Genomic DNA, 10,867 nt, shown 5'->3' with positions numbered 1-10,867 from the left:
ATGTTTATTATAATCTCACAAGTGTTCAAATCCCTTAAAAACTCATGATAATGGCCCAATATCATTAATTTAATAATTTCTAAATTAAATCCCGCCGGATTACGAAAACTTAATCGGGTGCGACCAAAAGCCCCGTTTAATGTCGGTATCGGGTAGAATTTCATCGTGTCCAAATCATAGACCTTATATAAAGAGGATCAAGCTTCCATTTGAAGCTTTTGCTCTCTCTCACTAGTCTCTCTCTAACCTCTCTCCTCAAAACAAATCTAAGGGTCCAAAATCATCAATTTAAGGCTTCAAATCAACAAGGTAACTTCCCTAACTCCTTGTATATCATCCTTAGCATTCAAATTCGAGTTTAAATCATGATTTAGGACCTTGTTCATGTGTTTATGGCCCTGGAACATGCTTGGGCCGTAAACACATATAAAGGGGGTATATATGCCTTAAAACCCTTCCAAACCCCCATTGAAGCTTAGATATGGCCTATAGAATTATGGAATTGGACTTAGAACACCTTAAACATCAATTTAGAGGAGTAAACATGAGTTTACCTCCCAATAACATGCTTGGGCCGTAAACTCATCTCCATGGGGAGTAAACTCCTTCTAAGGTGTTAAATTGCCACTTACACACCTCCTAAGCCTTGAACAAAAATCTAGAAGCAACTACAAATGAGTTAGGAGCCTAAAACATAAGGAAAACAACCCCCTAAGGAGTTCACGGCCATAAGATGGAGTCTTCGGCCGTAAACTCCTAAAACTTGGTCAATTGATGACCTAAATTCCATCAAAGACTTGTGAAATATGTTTAAATCACATGTGATTGTCCTAGCGTCACCAATATACATAAGGAATGTGTATGGGGGAGTTTACGGCCGTAAAATCCAAGTTTACTGCCGTAAACTCCAATAAATGGTCCATATGTGAGATAAATCCATTCCAATGCCCTAGATATGATCCTAGCTAATTTATCCAAGTGATATAAAGCCATTTAGCAACCAAAAGCACCCCACCAAGAGTTTACGGCTGTAAACTCATGGGGAATGTGTCATTAGGGCCGAAAACACTCCTAAGAGTTTACTCATGAAGAGTAAACTCCATATCCAAGCCTTATGTGTCCTCAAATGCCACCCGGGTCCTTCCAAACACTTGTAATGAAGTGTTTTCGCATCTAGAAGCATATGTCCTCATCAAATAAATAATTTAAGTTCTAATTAGATACAAATGTGTATCTTTTCATAATTCATAGGAATCTTGTGCATTTGCAAACGCGGAACTGACGTTTAGTATCCAAACCGAAGCATTCCTCAACCAGTGAGTTCATACCCCTACCCTTTTTCCGTGTTTTTCAAATTTTTGCCAAATGTTTTCAGGGGGGAATACAAGCAAAAAGTACAAGGAAATCTTGTACTTAAACTTATTTTCAGCTCAAATATTTCATTTTATGTATGCTTCTAATATCGAAAATCGTGTTAACTAATGGTTCGAATTGCATGGTAAACTGATAGACTAAATACAGATTTCTTTAAAAAGTGTTATAAACTATATTACATTTTGCAAAAGAAATCATACTAATCATAAACTACGATTAATACTAAACGAATACGAATACGAATACGAATGTAGCCAATAGGATAGAACTAATACGACTACGAATATGAATACGAATACGAATGTAACCAATAGGATAGTACGAATACGAATATGAATACGAATACGAATACGAATACGAATAGAAATAGGGGTACGAATACGAAATAACGCCTTTGGATGACACCAAGACTTCGAATATACAGTTAGTGTACGCCTTGAGTGTCACCAGAGCTTCGAAATTAATTCGAAAGTACGCCTCTGGACCTCTACTGAGTTTCGAATACATCCGCCTTAGAATGTCGCCAGAGATTTGAAAATACGTCTAATGTACTCTTTTTGAAATCAGCAGAACATCGAAATTACTGTTAATCTACGTTTCTGAATGAATCCAAATATTCGAAAATACAACTAAGTATAGCTGATAATAGACATTCGAATGTAGGATAACTAAGATATCAGAATACATAACTAATACTACAATTATGGTAGTTACTAGTACATCGAAATCTAAACTTAAAAACTAATCACAACACATAGGAAAATATGAGATTTTCCTGGAATAACATAACAACTTGTAAACGAACTAAGTAACGAATGGACAACTAAACACTTAGGAAAATATGGGATTTTCCTGGAATAACGTAACAACTCGTAAACGAATAAAGTAACAATTGAATAACTAAACTATTAGGAAAATATGGGATTTTCCTGGAATAACGTAACAACCCGTTTTCGAATTGGTAACAAAAGATAACTAAACTGTTTTCATAAGAAATATGGGATTTTCTTGGATAACAACTTTTTCAGAAAACAAAGGAAACTCGTTCTTTTCAAAACTAAACCGCATATGAACTTACCAGCTTTATGCTGATTTTCAAACTGCTTGTATTCTCAGGTCAGCATTAGACAGGTACACCGCCATCTTTTGGAGAAGACGGAGCGTTAGAAGACTCGTCTTTGCTTTTCTTCATATGATATATATGTATAACACTTGTATAACTTTTCTTTCAAACAGATGTAAACAATTCTATGTAATGTAATGTTTTGTGTTACTGTTTTACTATGTACATTGGATTTGATACACAACGTGGAGTCCGCCCCGGAAATGTTTCCGCCTTTGGTTTTCGGGGTGTGACATATTATATTTAGGTTTTGTGTTCTTAAATCATTTCATACTCTGATTTCATTCTTATACTCGATTAATACGAACTACACCATATGGTTGAAGGTTTGTAGATTTAATCTTTGAAATTGGATACATGGCTATGGGGATCAACATTAAATACTTTGTTTTTTCTTATGTTGTTTTTTTAATTGTACAACAATCCCCAATAATATTAGCGATGGGATTTATGGATTACAATAACTACGTGCTTGCAGAATTTCACCTGACATTTAAGGGCACATGCAACCTCAAGGATCTATGTCTTTAACACTTTGAATGTAACATGCCATGAATGACAAAAATAATTAGAACATTAATGACTTCCTAGTATAATCAAATTACAAGAATTAAGGTTACATACCCTTGATTTGTTATAGTAAACAAATCACTTCACACTCCTTATAGAAAACATTAGAAAACGAGCACCAGAAGTTTCGTGCTTCTAGTGGCGCACACTCAAAACACTAGAAACCCTAGAATGAAGAGGAGAGAGAGCGGAGACTAAGAATTTTTGATCATATGTTTTTTAGAAGGATACATAAGAAAATTCTAGCCCAAGGGGTCTTTATATAGTTGTTGGATATCTCTAAGAACACCTAGATAACGGTAACCCATAAATATGTAATTATCTTGTTTGCTAATTATCTATTTGAAGTATTATAGATTACCCTAATATGGGTATCAAAACCGTCCAAGCATGGAGGTTTCTAGAATCTCTCTCTTCCTCAAATATTGAACAATTACAAAGTAACCCATGTACAATTAATTAATTCCAATTGATCCCAAATTAATTCCAAATTAATTCTAATCAAATATTAATTAATTCTAATTGATTTCTAACCAATTATTTAACTATTGATCTCATGTTCAGTTATTAATAATAAATTAACATATCAATTATCTATTTCCAATTAATATATTAATCACATAATATATTAACAAATCATTTATGTCTCTTTCTCCTAATATCATTTCTAGCTATTTCTGGTTATGAGGGCATCACAAAAGGACTTTCCTAATTATTCAAGATTATAATAATTTAGTTATTAGCTTAGACACCTAATCCAACAGTCTCCCACTTTGATAAGTTTAAAACTAAATTACTGGTATAACTTCTAAATTAAAAAACAAAGGTTGCTTTCCAAAGCAATTGTCGAACTCCAATCCGATAAGATATTTGTCCTTTGATAAGTGATCAAATATTCCTTTGTTCTTCAAGATATCGTATGGGCACGAGACACGGATTGAAATCAATCTCATTGTCCAAAATTTTGTTTCTCGATTTCCCGATTTATGACGACTGTATTCAGACTACTAACTGAACACATCCATTTAGTTCGAGCTCGGCCAAGCACTTTATAACATCACGTTACTGTTGTGTTTACGTAACACCAATGCATAACCGACTTGTAAATTACAACTCATATATCTCCATTTCAAGAATATAAGATATTATCATCTCAAAATTACTTGTGACAGAATCCATGACGTAATTCTCTGAGTGTGAGTTTATCCAATATTCAAAATCGCCATTTTTCTAAGTACTTATGAGCATTGTAGCAACAATTTCAATGTCTAATCTTCATAGACAATCTACAATCCAATTCATAACAGTCTTAATTGACTACTTATTTCCAAAAGTATGAGTGACTATGGAATTTTAAATAATCAAATTATTCAGGAAGTAAAACATACAAAGTGAAACATAACAATAAACTAATCAAATATGGTCTAAAATCTATTGAAAATAAATAAATCACTATTATTTAATCACCATAATAATTATGACTTTTTTTATTATATAATGTTTCAAATAATCAACTAGCCACTTGAATTAAATAACATCAGTTATGCCATGTTATAGACATGCATACTATGCCACTCTATGGTCCTTCCTTTGTGAACAGATCAATTGGGCACGATTCCGATGATGCTCATTTCACAATTCCAAATTCTTGTCACTATCTAAAATGTATTGGAATTCCAACTTTACATGCATTGACCTTCTGTGATGTTGAGGCTTCTAAGTCACAAAGACTGAGCCAATGATATTAAAGAATGTTCCATTGGAACTTTGTTACTATAAACAATTCCATGGAAATAAAGTTTCAAATTCAAGTTACACTCCTTGAACACCTTTTTTCGATTAAGGTTTCCAACATACATATAGAGTTTTCAAGTATCTCCCATTATAGAAACATTTACATACTTCCATATGACCATTAATTATGATTAAGAACCTTCTCAATCTAGAATCATGTCACTATGGTTCGTCAAAAAAATATCATACTTATAACTGGCCATAAGCAACCAGTCTTTTGGTATAACCTTAGTATAGTCTTAAAGGTCATCTAATAACTTTAGTAACATAAAATTTTTTTAATCCTTTTTCCCTCTCAATGCTCAAGGTATTTGGAAAAATTAGAATAAGTGAATATTATAGCAAATGTAAATGTACCTATATCTGAAGCATATGGGACTCTATTCATTATGTCTCACATAAGGGTTTGATATTTTTTTAGTCTCCTGCTATAATATTTTCGTATATCGAATTTCCTATGTTGAACTATATGTATTGAAAGTTCAAACAATTCCTTTCCATTCCTCACAATTCGAAATATGAAGAGGGATGATGTAATCATATTGTGAATTTGAGAATGCAATTAACAAAACCAACATCCATACTAATCTTTATCAGATCTTATAATCCATCAACAAAAATATTTCCTCATAATCATTGTCATGAATTAAATCGAATCTTTACCACATAGATTTCAAGGTGCATACATTCTCATCCGTGTGACTCTATCATTTGCAACCTACAATCTAAAGACAAGGTTTAGGAAAAAACCAAATTCAATTTTAGCTTTCCTTCATGGACTGAACTTTGCTATTGCTTAATTTCTTGCCCTCTGGTAGCTCAAGGGCCTACTAATGCTTCCATGTTGTTAGCAGCTCACCCATATTGATCAATGTACTTTTACTGACCAACATACTTTTTCCATTTGTATTTAAATGAAAAACATAGAACTCATAAGCATTGGCAACTTAACTAGAAATGCACATAAGTACAAATGTGTTAACCAAACATGATAGGTTATCAACCTCAGGTCGTGTGCTAGTGATAACTAAAAGGTTTATTGTTAATTGACTCTTGAAACTCTCAAGATTAAAATACGACTCCCACTGACTTCCTAACATATTAGTTTTCTCTCAAGGAATATTCCTTGACAAGCTAAATCAAATATTCAAAAGTTCAAGTGGATTCCCGAAAAGAAAACACTTCATAGAACAGGTCTCAGTTCATCCTTTGTTTCTCGATTAACGAAAAAAATTACAACTCCAAATGCTATATGTTCTAAAGTAACAAAACATTTTACTCCACATATGTCGAGGTGTTTTCAACCTTCATACTTTGAAGTGAATTTCAAGATACAATTCATAGTTACTAGAGCATGGCTCTACAACTTGATTTAGAGTGAAGTATGACTAATCTCTTGATTGAACTATTGTTCAAAAAAATCGATTCTTCTTCTTAGTCATACAGTTGCATGAAGATGTTCTTCGAGGATCGAATTATGATATAAATCCATAATCACTAAGATGATCATCAAACATGATACCAAAGCATTCTTCTTCTAATATTAGAAAATCTTTTCTCTTTCTGCCTAATAGATCTTCTTATTCCTTTTGCTACGCTTTGAATCTTTTCAAAGTATCATAATTATGTTTAATCTTATAAACACAACAATATTTACTGAAACATCAGTAAATCATGACAAATATAGTTATCTTCCTTTGTGGTGGATCTAAATAGTCCATATCAACATGTACTAGATTTATTAGTCCTTCAATTCCCTCATATAAACATGTGATTAATAAACTAGTTACAATTTTCCAATGAACAAGATTATCATACACTATACAATGTGACTTGTACAACACCAAGTATCTATCCAGTTGGTGATGAGATTTCTTTTCACTTGGTCAATTATAAAAATACCACAAGCGATATCATAAGAATCAAAACCTCAATTAATATTGCTGATATTGGAAATGTAACCAACACTTTCATAAAGGCCATTGAAAGGAAATATAAATAAGGCAACCAAATAAACCAAAATTTCACTATATTGAAAATAAATGAAAGTTGGAACTCATTCTTACAATTCGTAAAATGAAAACTATGTTTCTATACATCTCCAAAGAGTAATAGAAATCTATTAAATTATCCTAACTCTTTAGTAGTACTTCCAAATCCTGATCTTCAAACCATGTCACCAAAGTCCATTTATCATGATTAGATTTAGCTAATCTTGCTCAAGCTTCCTTCTTTCTCTTAACTCATTTAATACTATCTAAATGTGATCATCACATCATGTATTAAGATTCAATGAAAAGGAACCTATAAAACAACAGTCATATAATGGATGTACCTAAATTAGAGTCACACGACTAGGATTTACTATCTCTAAGATCTTTCAGGTATTTTAGGCAGATTTGTTTCCAATGTCCCATCAATTAGTAGTAGAAAAAATGGACTCTTTGAGTTTAACACATGGAACAATCCCGAAACTAGCCATTTCTCTTTACCATATGATCAAAAAGTTTAATCATGGATGAACCCCTTTCCATTGGGAAGATAAATCATTTCTGGACCATCATTGTCACCATTGCTAATGTCCATGGAAAACTTGGAATTAAACCCAATAAGCATCTTTGCTTTTGATGTGCTCTTATGCATTTCCGCTTCAGCAAAAATCAACATTTGGGTCACATAGACATTATCATATAAAAGTTGTTAGTGAACTAATCATATGACTTTGGGAGTGAAAGAAGAAAAAAAACAATGGCTTTCTTCCTTTGGAAAGAGACACCCATTCTATCCAACTAGTCAATATACGATTTCTTTTAAGAACATACGCACACACAAAGTTTCCATGTTGATGTTTACATGCCAATAGGAATTGAGTTGTAAGAGTCACAGGTGGACGAGGTTTGAAGAGAGATGATTTCTAGTTTCATAATTTTCTAAGGAAGGAAAAAAAATTCACCTTGACTTGAATTTGGAAGACCATCTCTGAAGATGGAGGAAAACTATTTTGTTAAGAATAAGGAAGACCATTTCTATCTTCATAAGATATTTTAAAATATGAGAAAAAGAGAATTCAAGTTAGTCGATTTAAATCCATAATTATTAACCCATAAATTTTTAATTAAGGCTAGGATCCATATTTCCTATTGGAACTTTGAAGAGGGATATCGTAATAAAATTCAAATCTATTTTAGGTAGGTAAGGCTTTTACCAGTTCTAATATGATAAAACTCCTAGATCTTTTGAGATTCACTGAATCTTATCAATGACATGTTTAATCTCGGATTATGCTCTCACGTTTGTTACTGGGATGCCGATGATCACAAACGAGATGTGAATAACCATGCAAACCCGCTTGACAACCTTGATATCATTTACCATCTCACATTGATGTGTCGGTTAACCACATACGCTCCATCAACAATGATAATTTTCAAGATGCTCATCATATCTCTTTACAATCCCTTTTTATGTGTCGGTTAACCATACACGTTCCATTAACGACATGTAAAGCGTGATGTGCGTTTTCATGGATTGGCATACTTTTCATATTTTTCCTAAATTAACTATGAGTGGGATTTTAAAACATTTTAGTTACATTATATCATTATACTTATTAATGAGATTATGTCCTATCAAATCCATTCGACTAACGAACCTCCACCATATAAGAGAGCGGTGGATGAGATTGGACACCCAATGACGGTCATTTTATAGGTTGCTTCCTTAAACTCCCCTTATAGTATGGCTTCGTGAATGATTCATACTAGCAATTTGACTGACTGATTCTTATACTTATTGTAATTAATCTTATAATACATATATAAGGGTGTATTTAAAACATTTCAAAATTCAAGGTTTAAACTTTTATAAATTAAACTTTTAATTTAATTTAATTTTAACCAATTTATGGATTTATTAATTATCTTTTAATTTGTCATTTAATTAAAATAATAATAAGATCCATAAGGATAATATGAATTAATCTTATAATCAATCATTATCTAGTCTAAGAATATCTCCTAACATTTAGGATTTTATTTAATTATCTAATATAAACAAAATTCAGATTTGGCAGATATTATAAGAGATAATTACCAACTAACAACCCTATAACTCAAATTAGGCTAAAACTCTGAAAGGATACCACTGATGGGATTTATAGATTACAATAACTATGTGCTTGCGGAATTTAACATGACATTTAAGGGCACATGCAACCTAAAGGTTCTATGTCTTTAACACTTTGAATGTAACATGCCCTGAGCAACAAAATAACTACAACCCTAATGGATTCAGAGTATAATCAAATTACAAGAATTAAGGTTACATACTTTTGATTTGTTGTAGTAAACAAATCACTTCAAACTCCTTATAGAAAACCTTGGAAAGGAAGCACCATAAATCTCTAATGCCTATAATGACTCTCACCCAATACACTAGAAACCCTAGAATGAAGAGAAGAGAGAGAAAAGACTAAGAATTTTCGTTCCTATGCTTCTTAGAAGGAGACATATGAAAATTCTAGCCCAAAAGGTCTTTATATAGCTATTGGATATCCCTAAGAACCCCTAGATAATGATAACCCAAAAATAGGTAATTATCTAGTTTCCTAATTATCCGTTTTTGTAACATTCTAGATTATCCTAATAAGGTATCAAAACTGTCCAAATATGAAGGTTTCTAGAATCTCTTCCTTGCTAAAATATTGAACAATTACGAAGTAACCGTTATATAATTCATTAATTCTAATTGGTCCCAAATTAATTCCAATTAATTCTAATTAATTATTAATTAATTCTAATTGATTTCAAACCAATTATTTTACTATTGATCTCATGTTAATTTATTAATAATAAATTAACATATCAATTATATATTTCCAATTAATATATTAATCACATAATATATTAACAAATAATTTATCTCTTTTTCTCCTATTATCATTTCTGGCTATTTCTTTTTATGAAGGAACCCACAAGGACTTTGATAATTATTCACGATTATACTAATTTACTAATTATCTTAGACACCTAATCCAACAATTAGAGAGACTTTTATAATATTAAATCATAAGATTAATTTCTTTTTTTATTGTTCTTAATGTGTTTTTCATGTTTATGGAAAATAGTATAAAAAACAATTTAATTGTTTTTAACGTTTTTATCAACTAAATGTTGCTACTTTTAGCAAGACATTCACATTATTGATTTTTAAATGCATAGAAATTAACGTTATTATAATAAACAATTCTTTTTAATTGGATTGATGTCATTTCTTTCTTCGAATCAGATTTATAAATTGTTTTTAATGTTGTGCTCCGAGTTCTTTGAGATTTTTGTTATAAAAGTTATATAGTATGTAACTTTGTATCCAAAGTGTTTATGATCTTGAATAGGTTGTTGGGTTTTTATTCAAAAATAGTATAAAAAAATAAGATTTCAATAACAGAAGACTTTAAAATTTGAATAAACATAAAACTAGTTTATACCCACCATGGATCTTCTGGAAAAGTTTGGAAAGAAAACAACAACCAAAGAGGAAGAAGAAGAAGATAACAAACTTTGTAGTCTTTGACTCCATATGAGGAGACTTGGAAATTGATGAAGAATAAATGAACCTTTGAGACACCAATAATAACTCAACTTGATGACAATGCTTGTCTTTAAATTGTTAAGATTTAAGTTCATATCAAAATAATAAATTAAATACAGTCTTAAGAAGCAAGTATTCTATGAAATGAAGAACGAAAGAGAGAGTTGTTATGTACCTTGCATCTTATAGTTTTGAAGCATCAACAAGACCCATGTGTAGTCATAAAAGCAAACGTGATACCCTTAAGGTCTTAACACTTTTAAGACCAAGATGTCCCTAATGTTTCCCATACCTTTAATCCATGCTTTATCTTACTTAAAATAATCAAAAGTCCATGCTTCTTTTATTCATTCAGACAAGGATATAAAGGAAAAAAAAGTTTATAAATTTTGAAACGTCGTTTATAAAATATAATAT

Source organism: Lactuca sativa, chromosome 4, assembly GCF_002870075.4.
Source record: "Lactuca sativa cultivar Salinas chromosome 4, Lsat_Salinas_v11, whole genome shotgun sequence".
NCBI classification, from domain to species: Eukaryota; Viridiplantae; Streptophyta; class Magnoliopsida; order Asterales; family Asteraceae; genus Lactuca; species Lactuca sativa.
Note: the sequence above shows the minus strand (reverse complement) of the source record.